Source organism: Lissotriton helveticus, chromosome 7 (genome assembly GCF_964261635.1).
Source record: "Lissotriton helveticus chromosome 7, aLisHel1.1, whole genome shotgun sequence".
Lineage (NCBI taxonomy): Eukaryota > Metazoa > Chordata > Amphibia > Caudata > Salamandridae > Lissotriton > Lissotriton helveticus.
Window position 1 is genome coordinate 548,747,302 of NC_136068.1, and position 22,781 is coordinate 548,770,082.

The 22,781-nt window shown below is 45.3% G+C and overlaps 1 long non-coding RNA gene across 5 annotated transcripts in view; it reads left to right on the plus strand.

The window, feature by feature from the left end:
• The first annotated feature begins 499 nt into the window (after positions 1-499).
• Positions 500-22,781, plus strand: part of LOC144768736 (uncharacterized) — a 152,081-nt gene continuing 129,799 nt past the window's right edge. For 2 of the 5 annotated variants that reach the window (XR_013598619.1, XR_013598618.1), the window contains exons 1-4: positions 501-576; positions 834-902; positions 7,006-7,385; positions 8,162-8,409. This is a non-coding gene — a long non-coding RNA (uncharacterized LOC144768736). Of the gene's footprint in view, positions 577-833; positions 903-7,005; positions 7,386-8,161; positions 8,410-22,781 lie in introns of all 5 variants that reach the window. The other 3 variants (XR_013598620.1, XR_013598621.1, XR_013598622.1) reach the window with 3 other exon arrangements.

Genomic DNA, 22,781 nt, shown 5'->3' on the forward strand with positions numbered 1-22,781 from the left:
CTATTGGGGGGGGGGTTCAGTATCTAGACAGGGCTATGGGGTTGCAGTGGTTATAAGGAGGGGCACCAGATGTGAAACTGGACAGTAGGTGAGGCAGGAAAAAAGCAAGATGAGACACAGGGTATAGGTAGGGTGACAAGAAATTTAAAGCCAAAAACTCTGTCTAAAAACCGGGACATGAGCTTAATTTCTTGAAATCTGCTGGGGAAGCTGGCGAAAGCCCGGGGCTGTGCAGGCAAATCCGGAACGCCTCGTCACCCTAGGTATAGGGGGTCTCTAACCAGTCCATTGCGAGCTACCGGGACCTCGAGACTCAATGCCCACTTTTGTTACCTGTCATGGTCATTTTGTGTATTTTTAGGCCATTTTGCCTCGTATGCGTCCCTGCCTGCTGTCCCACGAACCAACTGCTTCCATTGGTTATTGAGCTTAGCGGGGGCGGGCTGAGGCTAAGCAATGATGCTGGTCTGGCACCACGACACCTACCTTCTGCTGCCCAGCACCGCACTTTGATCCTGCATGACTTGTGAAGCAAGAGAAGCACCCTTGGAGGCACAACCAGACTGACAGCATAAGGTTAGTGGAAGAGAGAAACGTTTTTTTGTGAGAAAAAGATGCCTGTAAATTGCTTTATTCAGGGCATCAAAATGCAAAGATACTTTATTTATTTAGTAAGAAAAAATCAGTTTGAAACGCTGATTTCATTTAACATTGAGTTAAAGCAGCGTTTCATGGGGATCTTTCCTTTTTTAAATAAAGTACATTGCAAGTTGTTCCTGGCCACAAACAAGAGACAGCAATATCATTTAACGTTTCTTTCAATTACATTTCAGCTGAATAATGAGAGAAACGTACAATTAAGTTCCTGGATCCGGTTTGTGCATAGGGACAACTTGCAGGAGGTACGTTATTATTATTATTTTTTTTAAACTCTGTAAAGTAAACGCTGAATTTAATTAAATAACGGGAGATATTTAAAATGAACTCTTCCTTTTATGGCACAATGAACATAAGGCTTAACACAGCATTTTGAACTGATCTCATTCAAATAAAAAAGTACCTCACACTTACAGTGGCTGTATTTTTCAGTTGTAAATAGAGCCAACAATAAACAGGGGGAGCTGAGACATGGTTCAGACTGTGAAGGCTGAACCATGAGCCAAGCTTAGGTGTATAACCCCTTCCTTGCGCAAACATACATTTGTAAATATTGCTGAAAGGGACACAGAAGTTATACAAAATTGGCATCTGTTGAAAAAAAAATCACAACTTTTATTTTTCCAACATGCAGAACCACTTAATAAGAACATCAAATTACATCACTGTCTTAATAGGCATTTTTAGAAGTGACAGTTTTTAAACATGAAATAGTCGTGGACTCCCACCATCCATGATGACAATGCTATTTCAATGAAGTAAGAGGCAAGGTGCGTTCCATACATCTTGCATAGGTCATAACTACATGGAGCAACATGAAATTGTCAGGAGAGATTCTTGTATAGTGCACAGTGCACATCCTAAATTGAAGCATATCAAGGTACCATCAGGCCTGATAATGAAGAAAAAGACGGCATGTTGTAACAAAATAATTGTATTGCAGCATTTATGTAGCATGTACTACCCCTTAGTGGGACACTGAAGCTTTCACCTACATGCTCTGCAAGCTAGGCCATGTACCCTATGTGATTGGAATGGTGTCATTGTTTTGTGAACCTATATGGGATGTGTTTCCATGTTATGCATGATGACCACCGAGGTGCATTTACTGTGTTATGGAACATAGTAGTGTGGTGGATGACAAGTTGTAAGAGACATACTTGCAGTATTTTTTCAGTATGTTGGTCGCTTTGCACAGCTCTGCAGAGCCCTATAACTTCTAATGATTGTAGTCTACGTAGCTGGTGCCTGCAGAGCTCAGGATCAAACAATTTGTCGAAGAGGGAAGCCAGGATTAATGCCAGGTTTTCTTGTTTCATGTTATGCATTGCATACACTAAATGTGTATCCCTTTCTCTGTCAATGAAGCGGGTGTGGAGAGGACTCTGGGAACTATGCGCGAGTTGCTCGTCCTTTAGTAGCTCATGATGATTTTCACTGATCATAGTAGCTCTCACTGCAAAAAAGGTTGGAGACCCTGCAGTGATTTCATGAGACAGTAGGTCAGGAAGCCCAAGTGAGATGGGCAGCACGGGGTGAGGGGATAAGACATGAGAATGGGCTAAGGCTGTATGGGGCCAGAGATAAAATAGGACAGCATGAGGAAGGTGGTTAGAGGTGACGTGGCAAAGCAGGTTGTGGGGACAAAGGTGAGACAGAGCTACCTGAATAGGGAGGCTAGAAGTGACAAAGGGATGAACGTAATATGAGGCAGCGGGAGAAGTGAAGCCATAGGTGAGACTTGGCAGTAGTGGGTTGGGGTGGCAAAGATGCTGGGTTAGTGGTTGGACACCAGGGTTGAGATAGTACAACAGGAGAGAAGGCTATGGAGAGATGGAAGAGAGGGGGTGAGAGGTGGCAGAGGTTACACAGGACAGAAGGGGATGGAGGCCAAAAGTGAGGCACCAGATGACAGGCAGAGCTGTGGGAGAGTGAAACTAGAGGAGACAAAGAGTCAGAGGGGGTGGAATCATAAGTAAGACATTGCTTCAAGAGGAATGGGGACAAATGTGAGAGTAGACTGTGGGCGAATGGTGCCAGTGGTTAGACAGGGCAGTGGAAGGAGGGGCAAGAAGTGGTATGGGGCAGCGGGGGGAAAGGGGCAGAGATGAGACAGAGCAGTGGAGCAATGGACAAGAGGTCCCACAGGGCCATATGGAAGAGGGGCAAGCTGTGAAACACAGAGGGCATTAGGTGGGACTAAACAGCTTGGGAAAAGGGGTAGTGGGAGTGAGGGTAAAGAAGAGATGTGGAAATGGCAGAGCTGACATTGTTCTCAGAGGGGAATTAGGATGATGATGAGGAAGGGCACTGAAGGGAGGGTGGTCATAAGAAAGACAAAGCAGCCGGCAGAGGAGGTCAAGGGTGAGATGGGTTGACAAGGGTGTTTGCCAGAGGAGACAAAGAGGCATGGGACAGACATAAGATGTTCTAATGGGGAGGGTAGTGACCGGTGTTACAGGAGAAAGTAGGGAAGAGGCAGGTAACGTTTGAAATGAGATAGTATTTGCATTATATCAGAGGTGAGACAGGGCAGTAAAGAAGAGTGAGGGCCAAGAGTTACTACAGGGCTACGGAGGGGCCAGAGGAGACACTGAGGCATGGGAGCAGACATGATAAAGTAGACATAATGGAGTTTGGAGAAGTAAGCCAGGTGTCAAAGGGGAAAGCAGATTGTATGGTGAGAGTGCCAGAGTTGAGACAGGGCAGGTCAGGATAAGGGATCAAGAGTTGCTGCAGTGCTACAAAGAGGTCACAGTAGATATGTCATGGTAAGCTACCAATGATCTAGGGCTGCTGGTTGGGAGGCTATAGGTGACATGAAAGAGGGACTATATAAGTGAGGTGGCGCAGCAGGGTCAAGACAGACAGGGGTGAACAGGTTGTGGGTAGAGGTTTTTTTTAGCCGCAATTTTCAATAAAGCAGAATTTATATTCTTGGACATAAGTGAAGCGTATTTAACATTGAGATCTTAGATCGAATAAACATGACCAGTCTGATATTTCACATTTAAGTTAATAAAATCAATATGTTATGGTTTCCTACACCTAAAGAATTCACAATTACTATATGTTTTTTTCTCATAAGTGGGGTTTGAAGAGAGTCATTCATTTGTGAAGCTTGACATTTCTCGGTACCCCTTTCGGAAGGCCATGAAGAAGGCAGGAGTCTGGGTCCAACCGTGGTGGTAGAGGCCAAGGGCCCAACCCGCTATGGATCCCACTCAACTGACCAAGTTCCTCTTTTGCACTTGACTTTCGGTGGTAGCAGTGGTCGAGCAGTCAAGGCTCCCACAAGGGGATGTAGCAACAGTTTAGTGAGCACAACTCATAACTCAAAGTGAAAACAGTATGGACAGTAAATCAATTTCTAGCAAAATACTTGCTTTTACTAGAAACATAGTATTTTATTTTTATTTAGTCTACACATGCAGCAAATTATGACATTTAGAAGAAACAACACAATCCCCCTGAAGTTGGGACTGTAATGGTTGTCAGGAGAAACTCTGACCCATCCTCCATTATGTTAGGTGTTCAGGTTTATTCCCCACTCACTGGTTGCCACATCAAGGAATGCAAACTATTAGACCATACTCAAGAATTCTCAGCTTGACTCTTTAGGAATTTAGTCAAAAATGTCTATGGTGCTGCAACACCATTAGCAGTGAATCCCCTGGGGCCCAATTGGCCCAGTTCACGTCTTACCCACTCTTGCAGCATGAAAGAGTTCAACTATGCAGCGTGTGCCTTCAACTCTGTCCCACTAGGCCCACTGAGCTTGGAGCAGCACCCGGCGGCACAGGTTCTCTCTCTCCTGAGCTGTGCTGCCAGAGGTCTCTCTGATGTCAGAGTAGCTCCCTGCTAATGAACATGTGGTGAGTTGACTTTGTTCAACAGGGGGATCCTTTCTTCAGCTCCCGACTGGATCCAGCGAAGATGCAACTTCATCCACGGCATCACCGGCAGTCGGAGGCAGTTCCCCCACAGTTTGGGTCCAGCCCGAAGGTTGTAGTCTTAGTCTCTCCTCTGGATGACGGCCTGAAGCCTTTGGCAAAGTTGGTACTGGAAGTCCATACAGGGTTGCTAGGGTACGTGGTTATACGGTTGCAGGCTCTTACAGTCTCATCGACACATCACATACTTAGCACTCCTTGACCTGGTAGTTTACCTGTGACTCGCTCTGGCATATGGGGTCATCACAGATCAGCAATACAATCATAGCCAGTCCTTCATGGAGCTCAACACACAACTCAGTCTACGGTGGCTCCCTCCTGGCATACAGGGGGTCGCCAAATACAATCCTGCACATGGGCGATGGCCTGATCGGTGCACATCTGAATTCTCTCACCTTGCACAGGGCGTCTTCAAGGTAGGGCTTCCCACTGGACCTAGCTCCCTCCAACAGTCTCTTACTCACAGGCTACACTGACCATGGCAAGCAGGCAGGCACTGGTGCTCCAGGCTCCAGAGCTGGTGGTCTTGGTTTCCCTGGGAGATGTCACCTTACCCAGTCTGGAGACTAGCAGGCCTTGGCCCCCAGACCTGGTCACAGGCAGAAGTCTTGCAGAGCTCCCCCTTCTCACACAGCCCATCTGGCTGCTCAGCAGATGACAAATCTTTGGGGACTCACCCTCCACTCCTATAGTCCTATTCCGAAAACACCAAATGTTATTAACAGTATGAGTCTTTGAAGTTTTATCTTTGGGTTCTGCTTCTTTTGAAGTGGACTCCTTGCTTTTTTCTTTCCTCATGAAATATGTCTGTCACAGCAGGTATGAGTCTGAATCTGATTTTCCTCTACACGATTCATGGGAGTGACCACATTTCACACCTGGATGTTAGCCACAGTGATATGTGCATCAAAAGATTAATCCCAGCCCCAATTTTTATGATTCCCTTGTCAGTCCCATCTCCATTCCTGAGATGTGTACAGGCCCCTCCTTCTGATCTATGACTGAATCAAAGAGCAGCCTTTTGACATGTAAAGGGTGTATCTTCCTTATCCTTCCAGTGTGTGTCTCTCTTAGCTCACATGAATGTAGCAATCCACAAATGAACCTGTCTGGGGGATTCGTCACCTCCTCATGTCTTCACCAGGCAGGCCTGGGCTTCCCAAAATGGAACCCAAAGTCCTCCATATATTGTACTATTTCAGGCACATTTGCTCAGTGTCCATTCACAGCACACTTTGTGCCATATGTATCAAGGTATTTTGAGGTCACACACGCTGCAAATCACAAAGAACAGTGTTTGCCATTGCAAAATACCCTTTTCCAATGTATAACAGAGTTTTGCATCCCAAAATAGGTATTCACTAAAATTCGAATACCTATTTTGCGAGTCCCACAATCTGCAAATAATCATTTGCAAATTTGCAAATACCGAAATGCAATTAGCGATTGTCCCAAAAACCTATGTCACAAAAAGCGAATTCACAAACCTATGTAACAAAAATGTGCAAATTGCAAAACTTCAACATTCGCAGTTTTGCACCTGATTTTTACCACCAATTCAAACCAGGTGGTAAACAGGTGCATCCTATTTGAACAAGCCCCCAATGCCACAGGGACTTCCACAAAGCCAGCACTGTATGTGATAGCCAGGAGGATGTGCATTCAAGCGGCAGCACAGAGAAGGAAGCGACAGGAACAGGTCTTCAGAGTGCGCATCACTCTGTTCCAGCGGATAGAGGAAGAGATACATGAGAAGTGTAGGCTGCACTCAGCTACCATACTGGACTTGATTGCGGAGCTAAAACCTATTGTTGAACACCCAACCCGCAGGACCCAAACCATTCCACGACAAGCGCAGGTCCTGTGCTCACTGCACTTACTGGCATCAGGGAGCTTTCAGGGAGTGATAGCGACAGCAGGAGAGGTCTCCCAGAGTTGCCTGTCGCGCTTCTTACTTGCATTGTTATATGCAATGGTACAGAGGCTACATCATCACATCACATTCCACGCCACACACCAGGGATTGCAGCAAACCAAACTGGACTTCTATCAGATTGCCCTATTTTCAAATGTCATTGGTTGCATAGATGGTACCCATGTAGCTCTCTCACCCCCCTCAAAAAATGAATACGTATTCAGAAACCGCAAACTATTCCATTCTCTCAACATACAGGTCATCTGTAATGCATAATATATCATAACTGATATAGTGGCAAAATACCCTGGCAGTACACACGATTCCTTCTTTTTAGACACATTGGGATGTACACACGTCTCACTGGGGGCGAATTTGCCGAGGGCTAGCTGCTAGGTAAAAGCATGTAAAGCATTCTTACATACAGTCAAGGGCTGAAGTGAGAGGACAGTGATTAACCGTATGTATTTCATCCTGTAGGTGACAGTGCATATGCAGTGCGTAAATTCACCCTCACACCGTACCTCAATCCGGGTAATCCAAGAGAGCGAAGATACAATTGCGCACACAAGTCAACGCGCTGTGTAATTGAGCGGACATTTGGTATACTGAAGAGCAGGTTCCACTGCCTGTATAAAAGTGGAGGAGCACTACAATATGGCCCAGAGACCTGCTGCAAGATTGTGGCTACTTGTGCCATGCTGCACAACATTGCGACAAGAAAAGGCATACTACTTGAACTCACAGATATGGAATCAGATGAGGATGAGGTACCAGGACCACGTTGCAGACCAGCAGGTGGTGTAGGGGCAGCTGATGGTCAACAGAGACTTGATGAAATCATACACAACTTTTTCTAGGTGAGTAATGATGACACAATGCAAATAATGATTTGAGAATGACTGTGTTTTAATGTACCTTAGAGTCAGGTAAATTGCATTCACCCAGCCTACAAACACACTTTATGTGTGGCACTTGCTGTTGCACGTCATGTACACAGTGCATGAGTAATGGGTTTACAAATATCATATGCCATGGGTTACTTCACCCATTAGCATTCAGCTGTGGTAACTCAGCTCATTTCTTACGTGCACGTCCTGCACTTGCACGCTCAGGTGCTCACTGCTCTCCCTTGAGGCATCTGATGGTGTTCCCTGCCTCACTCTACGCCGTCTGGGTTTTGAAATAGGTGGGATGATGCTGCTTCGGCTGTAGAGCTCCTCACTGTACCCTGCCCCCAGGAGACCTGTGCGACCTATGTTAGCTCTCTGCAGCTGGTCAACTGCCTCTGTGACCTGCACCAAACCTTTGGCAACATCCTGGCTGCAGAGTGCCATTTCTACCTGCATGGTGACAGTACCGATGTGGCATTTGACAAACGGTTGACCGCCTTGAAATATAGATCCGGACGGGTGAACAGATGTTGTTTTCCCCTGCTTCTGGATGCATGGTCCCTTTTCATTGGGGCACAGAGTTGTTTGATTGATCCAGTCATTTCCCTAATGCTGTCTGCACAGGCCTTATATCCCTCATCGACTTTGTGATTGAGCTCTTTGATGCCCTCCTTCATGCCTGTAAGTTTATGATTAACAGACACCAGCTGCCTGTGTATTGATCTCATGCTTTTGGCTTGTAGGTGCTGGACCTTCATCATTGTGCCTTCCAGGCAGGAAAATACGGAAGGATCCTCTCCTGCGTCTGTGCTGGTTTGTGTCCTTGGCCTGCGTCTCCTGGAACTCTCATCCCTACGGTGCATAGGGGGCTGGTCATGTTCCTGCCGTGCACGCTGTTCTTGCTCTGGATGTGCCTCATCCTCTATGGCTTTGGGTTCTCCCTCCAACCCGGGGAGTGGAGGCACAGTGTGACGGTGTCTTCGTATAACAGGTGTTGGCAGTGTTGTCTGCTCTGTGTCCTCTCCCCCTGCCTGGTACTGTGTCTGTGCTGCCTCCTCCTCTTCGGTGTTGTTACCCTGTGTTTCAGGTTCAACTGTAAATACAATAGCACTACTTATTGTGAGTTCTGCTTTCCATTGTTCACGGAATAATTTTTGGGCATTTTGGTTACCTAAGTGCTATCTTACATTTTTACCTTTACTATTTTGTGTCAACTGCTGGACACATTGCTGTGTGTCATTGCTCAACTGTGTTATGTGTGTGACTACATCTCCCATGATGCAATGCCGGGTGGGCTGGAAAATATGGAATGGTGTTGCATTGTTACTTCGTAATTGGGACATTCCTGAGTTTGTCATTAATTTGGTAATATGTCAGTGCTGATTTAGCATGCTTCTTACCTTGTCTGGTGTTGGGCTTGTCAAAGGTATCGATATCTGCCACCTGGCTGATGTTTTCAGGCTGTAGGGTGGACTCCACCACCCCTTCAAGGGGTGCGGATTCAGTCTCTGTGGATGTACCCACACGAGTTTTCTTCGCCTCCGCAAGCCTGGTGGCAACCTTGTCCTTAGACCTTGAGCGCATGTCATACCAGCACTTGCGTAGGTCACCAATGGAGCGCTGTGTTACACCTATGGCCTTCACCTTCGTCTGTATGTCCAGCCAGATTTTGCGCTTTTGAGACTCAGGGACATGCAGGGATTTCTTGCCAAACAGCAACTCATGGCTATTAACCAACCCCTCAATGAGTACCTCCTGCTCCTTCTCAATGAATTTGTGTTTTCTTTTCCTCCCAGCTGCCTCCTTCTCCTTCTCCTGTGGACCCATTGTGTGTTGGTTGTGTTATAGTTCAGAGTGGTATGCCCCTCCTCCCAGCCTCGAACACAGCCTCAGGCAATCAGGAACAGCATGGGCAGTCACACTTCCTGGGTGTGATGTCATCAAGCTGCAACTGAATGGCAGATTTGCTAATTTTGCGACTTCTTAAAAGCGAATATGCTAACAAGTAAAGCCATTTTGGATATCAGTATTAGATTTTGGGATTTTTAAGGAATTGCCGATTCTTTGCGGAAAAAAATTACATTGCGCTTTTGCGATGCTCAATTAGCGATTCACAAAAAAATCGCTATTTGAGAATCGCAAATCATATTTTTGATACATATGCCCCTTTGGGTCCAGCACTGCTACATCTATGCATTGTACTCAGTCTACGTGCACTGTTTGTTGCTGAAGCTTTGTACCCAGTGTGAGTTATATGCAAACATGCACACTGCTTGCACACACACTCATTATGTGCATGTTGCAATACACTTCACCCTTCATGTATTGTACTTCACGCAAGCACCCATGTATCCAGCACATGCTTTCCCTGTTCATGCACTGCACAGCACTACATCTCTCATGCAATATGTTCCTCTCAGGTATACATACCCCCAGTACTTGTATTACCCACACAGGCAATGCACAGTACTGCCCCATCCTCATAGTGTACCCTTCTCAGGCACACATGCAATCAACATAGATTTACTACTCCTGTTCTGCACAGGAATCCTCGTCTTACCTGATGTAGGCCAAGAGTGAGTTAAGCATACAGCAACAGAACTTTTAAACAGATGAATGAGCCTGCAGGTTTCACCGCAGTGAGAATGGGTAAAAAATGTCCTGTTCACTCCTACTGATCACTACACAGTATGCTGTCACAACCTGGCTTGTGCGGCTTAACTCCTAGTGAAGGCATTAGCCTGCCACCACTATGAGGCTAAAGCTTTGGGCGCCCCTCCCACTCCAACAAGACTGCAATCTGTAGACAGGCCTATATCCTGGCACACACAAGATATGTGTTCACCTATTCGCATTTAGGATCCAGAGAACAGTACAGTTTGGCACTCAGGGCAGAGGTACACGTCTTAACCATCCAGAGCTGTGTGTCCCAACACAGTTTATCTTTATCTAAACAAACAACTGCATGTTTTGCAGTTGATGAGATGATCAGCTACTTTTTTTGTGTAACTCTTTCTTTCATACTAATCACATCTGTAAGATTAAATATTCACGTATATTTAAAGCTGTGCAGTAGAATTCTAGGGACCTGGTAGAGTTAGACAGAGGTTAGCAGGTCAGCCAAGAGGAGGGCCAGTGGTGAGAAGAGGCTGCTAGAGGGAGTGGTAAAAAAGGAGTCATAGGATTAGAAGTATGAGGGCTCAGAGGTGAGGGGACGCTATATGGAGCAGAGCCAAAGTGAATCCGGTACAGCAGTTTAGAGGGCCCCCAGAAGCTGGCATCTGTCCCGTCCCGGCACAAAAAGTTAAGAACTTAGGTTTCGTGATTGACAAAGATCTAACACTCACCTCGCAAGTCAATCAGGTCACCTCAGCCTGTTTCTTCATGATTAAGGTCCTCCGAAAAATACTGCCATTTATAACTTTTGCATTAAGGAAGACAGTAGTAAGAGCCTTGGTTCTATCGCGTATTGACTATTGCAATGCACTGTATGTTGGAATTGGAGAATGACAGCTCTTCAAACTCCAGTCATTGCAGAATGCTGCTGTAAGAGTACTGTTGGATCTTCCGAAACACCACCCGACGTCCAATGACATAAGGCTACTATATTGGCTTCCTGTTCGACGAAGGGTGCAGTTTAAGGCTTTATGCCTAGTATACAAAGCTGTAAATGGAGGAGGTGCCGAGGATATGAAATCTCTTTTTGCTCGCTATGTACCGTCTCGCACATTAGGATCTGGCAGTTTGGGTCTGGTTTGCCCGATGGGGTGGCAATGCTTTTTCATTTCAGGCGGCAAAGCTGTGGAATTCTTTGCCCTCGGAGTTACGCCTGGAAATGAACAAGATCCTGTTTAGAAAGGCTTTAAAAACCTGGCTACGTACTAAATCCTAGACTGTAACTGGTCATCCTAATAGTGCGCTTAATAAATAATTCAGTCAGTCAATCAGTCAGAGATGAGGGAAACAGAGGAGGGGTAAGAGTTGAGATGGGCCTGGTGGAGAGGAACTAAAGGGGACAAAACAATACAGGACGTAGGGGCCCAGCGGTGAGAAGCAGTGGCAGGGGTACAGCGATGTGATAGGACAATGGGGAGCCAGTCAAGAGGTGAGAAATTTCAGAAGGCACAGGGTAGCCAGAGGTGAAACATCACAGTGTATGGCAATAGGTAAGACTGGGCATTGAATGTAGTAAGCTAGAGGTCAGATATAGCTACGGCAAGCTGGACCAAGTACTTCCCTTTCAGCACTTGACCCTCTGGGTAGCGAATGTGAACATTCACAAACTTTTTGGAGGTAGTGTGTTGGTGTTCAAACTCAGAAAACAACAGTCAGTCAACAGCACAGCAAAGAAAATGTTTAAACTAGTACTTATCTTTCAAGACAGAAAGTACTTTCATTATACAATGATACTCAGTACTACACTCTACTAGTAACAAAAGCAAATCAGAATCGTTGGTGCTGCACCCACTTCACAACCTTGCAGTTATCCCCTGTCCTCAGGCTCTCAACTAGGCTCTGAGTGATCTCTCTACCCCAAAGGGAAAACAAGAATATCATGAATTGAGAACAGGTGCAGTTTAAACACCTCCAAACAGTATCTGTTGTCCGTCATACTCTCCTAAGATTTTACCAGTGAATCAGTCCTCTCAGGATCTCACTCAAGCCACCTAGTACACTAGGGCATCTCAGCATTCTCTGAGAAGCATGTTGGCTTGCACTTCAAAAGTACTTTTCACCATTGACGCTGGGCTTCTTTTGGCAGCGTGCCTCTGTGATTCTTCTTCTTAATCGCCTGAGGCAGCAGTCCTCAAATGGTGTGGTCCTGTTTGGTCCAAAGGTAAGTGTCATCTCCCAAGCACTTTACCAGTCCCCACACCAGGAACAGGAGGAGCATAGACAAAGCCCCTTCCGGGGTGTTGCTACATTTGGCAGTTGCAGCCACCAGAAGGTCTTCTTCTGGGTTCAGCCAATGCAGTCGCCATTTGGGCCTGTCACAAATTCAGCAGTCATAATTTTGGCAGCTGCAGACCCACTTGAGCTGGTCACAACCTTCGCAGTTTGAGCCCAGCATGGGTTGGTCTTTACTTTGACAGTGGCAGCCCTCATGGGCAAGTGACAACTTTAGCAGTTTCAGCCACCTGGGGCAGATCAGGTTTAAGTAGAGGCAAGCCTTCTTATGCGCCAAATGGCAACACACAAACGCTAACCTGACCAAGCCATGGAAATCACGTCATTGTGGAGTAATAGTTGCTGCCTAGAACCGGTGAGATATTCTACTCTAGAGGAGGCCTTCCTATAAATGGGTCCTCCTGAAACTATTTCCAGCAACCTGCTTTTCTGACCACCCCACAGCCACAGGGGACACGCAGCGTCTTGTGCCGTCCTGGATAATTTCCATTCCTGCAGCATAGGCAGGTTCCTTACGTCTCTTGGCAGACTGGCAAGCAAGCTTCTAGGTGTTTTAAGACAGGTACATAGGTTCTTCCACCAAGATATTCAGAGTTTAGATGATTTCCCTTCTCCTCTGAGAGACTAGCTTCATTCTTTTATTCTGGGTTCCTTAGATATGGTTAAAAACCACGATTGGATGGTCTCGCAGTATAACTACCCTACCATCGCTCCAAATAATTTTGTTAACATGTATCTCCCAGTCCTATCTTCAGCACTAAGAGTCATTGGCCTTCTTCAGGACTTTGCGATCTCTATCTTATGTCGCTTACACCATGACTCCATCAGTCTGATTGGTGATTCTTGAGTAATGTACCAATAGCACCAGTCAGTGGCCTTACTTTTATCACTTATGTTTCTGTCATTTAGAAATTTCCTTATCTACCATATAATTAGAGGGGGGAAACAGTATCATTTTACATACTATAACGCACTTGGTAAAACATTCCAGATATCATACAGTGGCGCATGCATGTCACACCTGTATTTAAAATGAAAACACCACCAAATCGTGAGGCACTACACAAACACTCATGAGTTGTCGAGCGAAGTTAAAAATAGGTATCGAAGACATGGGTTGTCTTACCCAAACGTTTGTCCTTTAACTCTTAACCTGAAGGGAGAGCTGTTCACGATGTAGTCTCACACTGTGTATAAAATGACTCAGTGTCATCGTTATGCCTAATTTCCAAATCAGTTAGGCACAGCTTATATTAAGTCTGTAATGTGAAGAGTATCTCCAAGTATGCAGTACCCTTTCTCCAGATCGGTTGGTCACAAATCTTAACAAAATCAGATACCACATCACAAAGCTTATCTACATGTATGTGGTACCTTCTCATAATAGCCAAAACCTCAACAGGTCCTGACTCAATTTTTAGTCCCCACTTACTTCATCAAGGGACCAACGCCTTCTGAGATTCCACTTCTGACCCTCCGACTGTAGCAATGATATCCCAGTATATCACTTTGTACGCTCACCACAGGTCTTGTCAGCATACGTCACGGAGGCACATTCCTCGATCACGTGACCGGGCTACTAGAGCATCAACCCCTACACAGTAAACACCAGGGGTTGGCGCTTCCCACCTTTTAAAGGCTAGCTGTAAGGCAGACACCTGCAAGGTTGTGTAGCAGCCCTCTAAAACACTGTAGAGAACACCCGTGTCCACAGAGGAGTTGGAACTGGAACATCAAGTGGGCACCCCTTTGATACACATCTAGTCGACACAATGTGCGTCCACTGTCGGAAACTTTAGCATTGTCTTTGGGTGGTTCTCTTTTCAAGTGTCATTTCCATGCTGTTCCACAGACACATTTGTACAGAGTGAGCCTCCTCACATCAGTATTGTTTCTATCATGGAACTCTGGCAACAGAGGCACAAATGAGGTGCAAGGTTTTTTTTACCTGGCTGTAATTTACCCAACAGAAGGAGAACTCAGGGAAGGACAAAAAGGCATGCAACACCAAAAGGTTTCTTTACAGTAGGAAATGATAAACTTTTGTGTTGTGTACTCCCAGATGTGTGCTCTGTTTGCTTTGCACACGTTAGAACTCCTCTTTTAGCCAATAGTAAGGTACATGTGCTCCTCCTTTAAACTTGGTTAAACTGGTTTATCCTGGGTTGGTACTTTTCATTTGCAAATACATCCCTAGTCTATGGTGTGGACTAGGGTTTTATACATCTGGAATGTGTAGGGGCCTGTAAGTTAAATACAACTTGCGGACTGCAGCACCTATTGTGCCATCCACTACAGTTGTAGGGCACACATGCTTCAAGCCCACCCTGTGTAGCGTGACTGCTGCAGTGTAAAACCTGCAGTGCGACCTGTTGAAATAACCATTTTAGATGGGAGAATACCTTTATTTTAAATACTAATAAGTCACCCCTAAAAAGGCCCCTTAGCCCACAAGGAAGGGTGCATGGTATTTAAAAGAAAATTAATCCTACCATGTCCCTACAGTGAGAAGGCCAAAAAAGCTATTTTTATGTTAGATGGTTCTAGGTGAAAACAATTGGAAGCAGGAGTAGATATTAATTCTGTTATCTCTTGTTAGGCACCAGCTAGGAAAATGAATAAACAACTATTTTTAATATTAATTAAACGTTCATCACAGTGGTGAAGTCAGGTTTTTAATAAGAGAAGTAACTTTTAGAAAGTTATCTTTTCCCTGCCTGAAGCTCTTTTGAATTAGCTTTCGAGCAGTAGCTCAGTGAGTGATCGGCTCTGAGGTGGTATGAAAACAGTTATCGGAGCAGAGACAATAGCTTGGATGTGGGAAAGTGTTTTTGTTCCTCTGGCAGGAAAATCAGTTGGGGTGAAACTGGGGCACTTGTTTACTTCCAAGTGGCATCATCTGCTACACGCAACGCAAATCTTAGTTTACACCAAGAAAGGTCTTAACTGTTGTCCTCCTAGTCAGACAGGCGCCAATACCAGTTGGAGAAAGCTGTCTCCAAAAGTGGTTTAGAGCGAAAATAGTGGAGGGTGCTGATCATTACACTGGCCGCTACTCTGTATAGGCATATAGGGGCCCGATATAGGTAGGACTCATTTACCGAATTTTATTTACCGAATTTTACCGATTCGGTAAATAAGATTCGGTAAATGAGAAGGGGGGACATGTAGGAACATTCAGATGTTCCTTTTACCAAATCGGTAAAAATCTGTATTTACCGATTCGGTAAATACCGACCGGTAATGCCCATTCATTCTTATGGGCTTTGAAGCCCATAGGAATGAATGGGCATTACCGAATCGGTATTTACCGAATCGGTAAATACCGACTGACACAAGGGTGCAGGGGGTGTCACTTTGACACCCTCTGGCACCCCCAAAAGAGGCTCGGGTGCCATGTGGCAGGCATACCTGCCCTAAGGGCAGGTCTGCCTGTCATATGGCACAGGTGTGCATGCACACATGTGCATGCACACCGGAATCGGTATTTTACCATCAAATAGATTTGATGGTAAAATACCGATTCTGTACGGCTTGTGGGACTCAGAAGAGTCCCACCTACATCACATATTTACAGATTCGGTAATAAATACCGATTCGGTATTTTACAGAATCGGTAAATTTACCGATCGGTAAATTTACCGATTCTGTAAATTCAGGGCCCTACATACCATTTCTGATTTACCGGTCGGTAACGGCCGAAAATACCGATTTTCGGCCGTTACCGACCGACCTACATCGGGCCCATAGTCCCTGCAAAAGAGGGAAGGGTTTCCCCATCTTAGATTTGGAGGGTGAGTCACACTGTGGGATTCATGAAGTAAAGCAAACAGGAATTTCTGCAAATGAGGGTAGTGGTATCTCTGGGATCTTTTGCACCATTGCTTAGGGAGGAGCCAGGGGACAATCCCAACCATAAGCTGATGCTAGGCAAAAATGTGGCACCTCTAGTTGCCCACTTCTGAACACTTTGTGGACCTGTCAAATAACAGACAAGACCCCCAACACAAGAAGCAAGTTTGCCGCTGCATGACCAAAATTGCTAACTGGATGTAAGCCAACTGACTCAAGCTCAACAGGACTAGACAGAAGTAGTGATCTACTGCAGGAACATCTCACCATTGGGCCCCAATTGGTGGCTGGCTGAAAGTGGACCCACTCCCAGGAACCATACCAATTACCTCTGAATGATCATCGAAAGCAAACTAGACCTGACTGCACAAGTTGATGCTATCACTGTTTCCTGCTCCCACTCCCTGAATTGCTGAAGAAGATCTTCAAATGGTTCCCAAGCAACAGAAGACTATAACTCATGCTGTAGTCATCAGCAAGTTGGACTATGAGAATACCCTATACACCGGGATCACCAAGCAATTCATTAGAAGACTACAGACCATCCAGAACTTAGAATCCTCAACCTCGTACACAGAACCCGAATTACACCACACCTCAGGGAACTACACTGGCTTCCAATACACAAATGTGTTTAATTCAAACTCCTCACACACATATTCACAATTCAGACCCCCTCTAACTGAACAGTTGCTCAGTTCAACAGAATTTATTTCGGCAACAATGCCATAAAAGCACATTAAAAAAGTTACACAATTTTACACAAGTAACACAGCATAGGATAGCATTATACAGCGTATAAATAATTACAAGAGTTACCCTCTCGAATTTAAACCCTTAGTATCGGGGGAATACACTATAAATGGGGAAAGCTGGCCCTTTACATATTAACCCTAGGTAACTTTTGGGAAAAAATGAGCATCATAAATATTTAATGTGTAAGATCAAAATAAGATGATATCATCATAAAATAGTATTTTTTTTATTTAAAATGAATAAATAGGCTACCAGAGAAAATAAAAAGTTACACCATCAGTTGATACCTATATAAAATCCGGGAAATGACCAGAAGAAAAACGACACCCTCTATTACTCAATCCAAGCATCTCACTAAGGTTTTGCGCTTGCACCACATTGCAAAGAGAAATTTTGCTATGGCAACAACAACAACCGGATGCGTGTCGTGCTTTAATAGTCTGTAGACCTCTCTGTAGTTTTTTACTCCTATGTTCTTGCAGAGTTGGAGAATCCATTTTGATCTAGACATATGGTATGCTGGGCAAAAAAAGATCTCATGGAGCTCCGTCTCTTCAATCACATTGCACCCGGGACATAAAGATATATTGGCTCCCGCCCACTTTTTAGTAAATACAAAAAGGGGGAGCGTTCCATGTCTAAATTGAGTAAACAATTTCTTAGCTGCAAGTGGTTGTATCAGGTCTAAGGCTGGCTCCAGGATGTAATGAAATTTCACATCCAAAAATCTAGAAGTTAAACTAGATGACTCAGTTGTTTGCATAATTGTTGTCAATCTAAATTCCCTCAAAGCAGAAGTTAGGGATTGTTTTGAAATCACCAGACAAGTCTCCTCAGGAGCAGACCACAAATCCATTCTCCCTATTTTACGGAATGTTTCCCGAACAAATGACAACCATGGGATCTTCCCCGCCCCCAAGATTGACATGACCGACTTCAATTCCTCTCTATAGTCCACCAACTCAGGCGTACTCCATAACCGACGCCAGTAGAGTAGTGGCCGAGCGGCGATCAAGTCAGCAATGGGAGCAATTTCCAGGTCCATCCTCAATGGAATTAAGGAAGTACTCTGGGGTAGGGCCAATAGGTGCCGTAGAAAGTAATTTTTAGTCACAGTCAAGATATTCGTAGGACAATGACCCCATAGTTCTGCACCGTATAAAGAGGCTGCCCTAGTCTGAACCTTATATATTTCTGCTGGTCGACCAATGACTTTAACAGCACAGCTTCTATAGACTTTCAAGATTCCCCCACTTGCTTGAATTAATTTTAGGTTCGCCTTAGAAATCTGAGAATTCTCTCATTCAAAGTCACACCCAAATAATCAAAAACAGGCACCCTTTCTAGGGGTCTAGAATCCATTCTAGTTTGAGGGCAATTGGTGGAGTTGGCATGGAAGACCATATACTTTGTTTTCAAAATGTTGACCTCCAAGTTCCTTTTTTTGCAAAACAAGCTAAATTCATCTAAGATACGCTGCATCCCCATAGGTTTTTTAGATAGGAGCAGTGTGTCGTCCGCAAACATTAGACCCGGTATTCTGCGGCTAGCAAGTTTTGGCGAATCTATGTCTTTAACAGCTAAAAGGTAATTTATAAGCCCATTAAGGAAGAGTGAGAAAAGAGTTGGTGCGAGCACACAACCTTGTCTCACCCCCTTCTCAACAGGGAATGGAGGAGAAAGTTCCCCGCTTTTCCCAAATCTTACTTTGGCAAATGTCTCTTCATGTAATCGTTTGAGCTGTTTACAAAGATAAACTGGGGCCCCCATTTCAAACAAAAGGTCCCACAATTGATCTTTATCTACCATATCGAATGCGGATTTGAGGTCGACAAACGTTAGATAGAGAGAGCCTCCCTCCAGCAAAATCGTTTTCCAATAGATCAGTTGTAGTCTAAACTACTGATCTATAGTGGAGGTTTTGGACCTAAAGCCCGCCTGCAAAGTGGTAAGAATATTATGGTCGTCCATCCAACTCTGCAGTCTTCCCAAAAGAACCCGGGCAAAAACTTTTTGAGTTATATCGAAAAAGCTAATAGGCCTATAATTTGCTGTGTCTATGGGAGAACCTTTTTTATGTATGGGAATGATCTCCGCACCTGCCCACGTTTGCGGGGGTGTCAGGACGTGGAGAATTGCATGTAATAAATACGTCAGATACGGGCCCCAAACCACCAATTCAGATTTAAACAGATCTCCAGGGAACATATCCAGTCCGGGTGCTTTATTTGGGAGAACTTTGGATAGGTCCATAATGACCTCAGCCAATGAACAGGGGGGTATATCTACCTGCAATACCAAAATAAGGTCAGTGGTAGGCTGCCCCATCTCCGTGACTCCATCTTGGGGTTTGGAGTATAAGGGTTCAAAATGGGAGCGCCAGACCACCTCCCCACGGTTCGGATCAATGGCATTCCTTCCCTCGAGCGTTCCGTTTTTACCAAGTTCCAGAAACCTCTTGAATCCTTATCTCCAAGGGCTTTCTGCATAGCCTGCCACCTATCAATTTACCATTCTGCTTTTGCTGCTAAAATACATTTTTTGAAGAAAGCTCTAGCCTCCCTTATTCGTGCTATGTCACCCTGTCGTAGGTGGGTCAACAGAGCGTTCTTTGCCTCTCTACAAGCCCTATTGTACCAAGGATTATTGATTCTCTTTGTATTCTTCTTACCAGTTGATGCACTAAAAAAGAATGAGGCTAGGGTATTTACCATAGCCGCGTGAATGTCCCCCATCGCTTCTAACTGGTCAGTAACACCATTGCTATCTGCAAGTGTGCTTGCTTTAACTAAAAACGGTATAATCGAATTATACAAAGAAGCCTTTGCCTCTGGGGATTGCAAAAACGTGCCCCAACGAATCCTTCTACCCCCATCAATGAGTAATGCAGGAGGAGGGGGAATAGTTGCGGCCTGACCCTTGCCGAGTGATGCCACACCAGGGTACCAAACAACGGGTTGTGATCACTTTCAGCACGAAGCTGTACCTGAAAGTTCACAATCCTCTGCCACGCCTCCACGTTAATCAAGATGTAATCTATTGCGGAGGATTGGCTAGCCCTATCAAAAGTATTTTCCCTGGGTTTTCGGCAAACAAACAACCATTACAAGCTCTCAAAGAATAACTGAGAGTGAGGGTGGTCAGTTGCAATACTAAAGGGGTCCAGTCCCTCACTGGGTAGTGGTTACACATTGGGATTCCCCACGATGAATCTTTATCGCTCGTTATGGGGTCGTGTGTGGTATTCAGGGGTTCGAAGTGGCAATTGAAGTCCCCTCCAATGATGGGAACCACTCCGTCAGGTAGCATGGAGAGAAGGGAAAATAAGTGATCTAACGCCTGCTATGTCTGGCCGTACTTGACTGGATGGGAATAAATGTTAATGATAGCCACCTTTGGGTAATTAATAAGAGAGAGGATAATGCAAAGGATATCAGGGCAGTGGGTTGCCATCATCCTAACTGTACAGTCTAGATGAACTCCAACGCAAATGGCCTTCCCCTCACACCCTTTACCGCTGGTTTACAATATGTAGCGAACCCCACTCTATGCATCGGTAAAAATGTATTTATTTATTTATTGAGCTTCTAAAGCGCGACAGCTACCCAAAAAGGGTTTCCCGGCGCTGAAAGATACTAAACCAAAGAGCAGATCTTAGTACTCAGGGGAGAGGCAGGAGGAAGTTACTGATTAAAAAGCTATGTTTTTATGGCTCTGCGGAAGTAGATGTAACGAGTTTCCAAGCGTAAATTCAGAGGGAGAGAGTTCCAAAGCTTAGGGCCCAACAGGGAGAAAGATCTTCCCCCGATCCTTGCTCGGCGCACTTTGGGCACGCAGAAAAGGCCTTGAGATGAAGATCTCAGGCAGCGAGCCGGCGTGTAGGTGTGCACGAGGGCTTGTAAGTATCTGGGGGCATTTCCCCATTTGATTCTGTGCATAAGGCTCAGTGTCTTAAATTTGACTCTATTTTCGATTCTTAGCCAATGAACTGCCTTAAGATGACCGGACATGCGTTCCGTTCTGTGACACTTGCAAAGTAATCTTGCAGCAGCATTCTGCACAAGTTGAAGGCGTCTCATAACTGCCTGTGATGACCCCAAGTAGAGGACATTTCCGTAGTCTAAACGGGAGGTGATTAGAGCGTTGACCACGGACTTCTGTGTGTTGTCAGGCAACATCCAGATAATTTTCCTGAGCCACCTCAGAATGGTGAAACAGGTAGATGTTAAGTTGGTGACTTGGGGCTCCATAGTTAGGCCATTATCGATGATAATGCCCAGATTGCGTACTTGGTGCGACGGAGTGGGTAAGGAACCCATTTCAGAGGGCCAGTGTCTTGGGTTCCAGAGATTCTGATTTGGACCCAGTATTAAGACCTCCGTTTTACTGCCAATCAGTTTGATCAGATTGTCACTCATCCAAGTTGCAATTTTCCTAAGGCCTGACTGCAGGAGAGAGGAGGAGTCGTCATCTCCATTAGAGAGTGAAAAAACAATCTGCGAATCGTCCGCATAGGTGAACATGTTAAGACCTGCCACTTCGGAGATCTGGACGAGAGGGGTTACGTATAGGTTGAAAAGCAAAGGACTCAACACCGAGCCCTGAGGGACTCCATAGGGGGATAGATGTACTTTTGAGGCCGATGTGTTGGAAGTGATCTGAAATGTCCTTAAAGTCAGAAATGATGTTATCCAGTCCAGTGCTTTGCCCCTGATGCCCATGGCAGAGAGCGACTTTAACATAATGTTGTGGGAGATGGTGTCAAACGCTGCGCTGAGGTCAAGTAGAATCAGCGCAGCGGAACCAGAAGGCGAAGATTTTCCATCACCCCAAGCAATGTCGTCTCTGTCGAAAAGCCAGGGCGAAAACCCAATTGGGAGGGGTGAAGTATGTCATTCACCTCCATATACCTAGCAAGATGACCATGGACATGTTTCTCCAAAACTTTGGAGAAAGCAGGTAGGAGGGATATAGGACGAAAATTGGCCAGGATTTTAGGATCTGCCGATGGTTTCTTTAGCAGTGGTGAGACCATGGCATGTTTCCACATGGAAGGGACCTTTGCCGAGGAGAGGGATAAGTTCAAAGTCTGGCAGATTACGGAAAGTTGTGGAGTGTCCAAAAGTCTGAGTACAGAAATTGGGAGGGGGTCCATTGGAGAGCCAGATTTCACTTTCCCTAAGATATCTTGAAGGCCCTGAACATTTATCCCAGGCCAGGAAGTAAGTGGCTCATAGGACAGATCTGGCGAAAGGGAGAAACCCTCCTCCCTCGGGCCAAGATGTGGATTCCTCGCTGTTTGTGCCTGATGCTGTTTGTCGATGTTCTGATAGATGGTCCCAATCCTATTTATTAACAAAGTCCATGTTTCCTGAAAGAGGCAAATCTCATGGGTGTCCAAGAATTCACCCCAATCCGGAAGATCCATTTTAGTGCCTAAACCGGCAATATCCCAGGAGAGTATCTTTAACCCCTCTGTAATGATTACCTTATTGCTCTGTGGGTCTAAGGTGGGGTCCCCTCTCTCAGGGTGCACGTGCAACTCTTCCTCATCATGACAAACATCCCCAAAATAAAGGGCGTCTGGTCCATTGAGATTCTCTATTGGGACCAAATGATTACCCAATTTCTCCAAATGGTCAGGAACCTCAACTGCCTGCTGGCTTCGGGCTTCAGTATCCTGATCTAGGGGAGTGAGTTTCCCACTATAAGTCCCGATAGGGTTAGTCCTCACCCTGCCCAGCAGTACACAACTTTGTTCACGCAATCCCTAGACAATTTCTTATTCACCACTACCCTATTTGATAGTGGTGACTGCTCAAAGCTCACAGCCCCCTCTCCATGTAT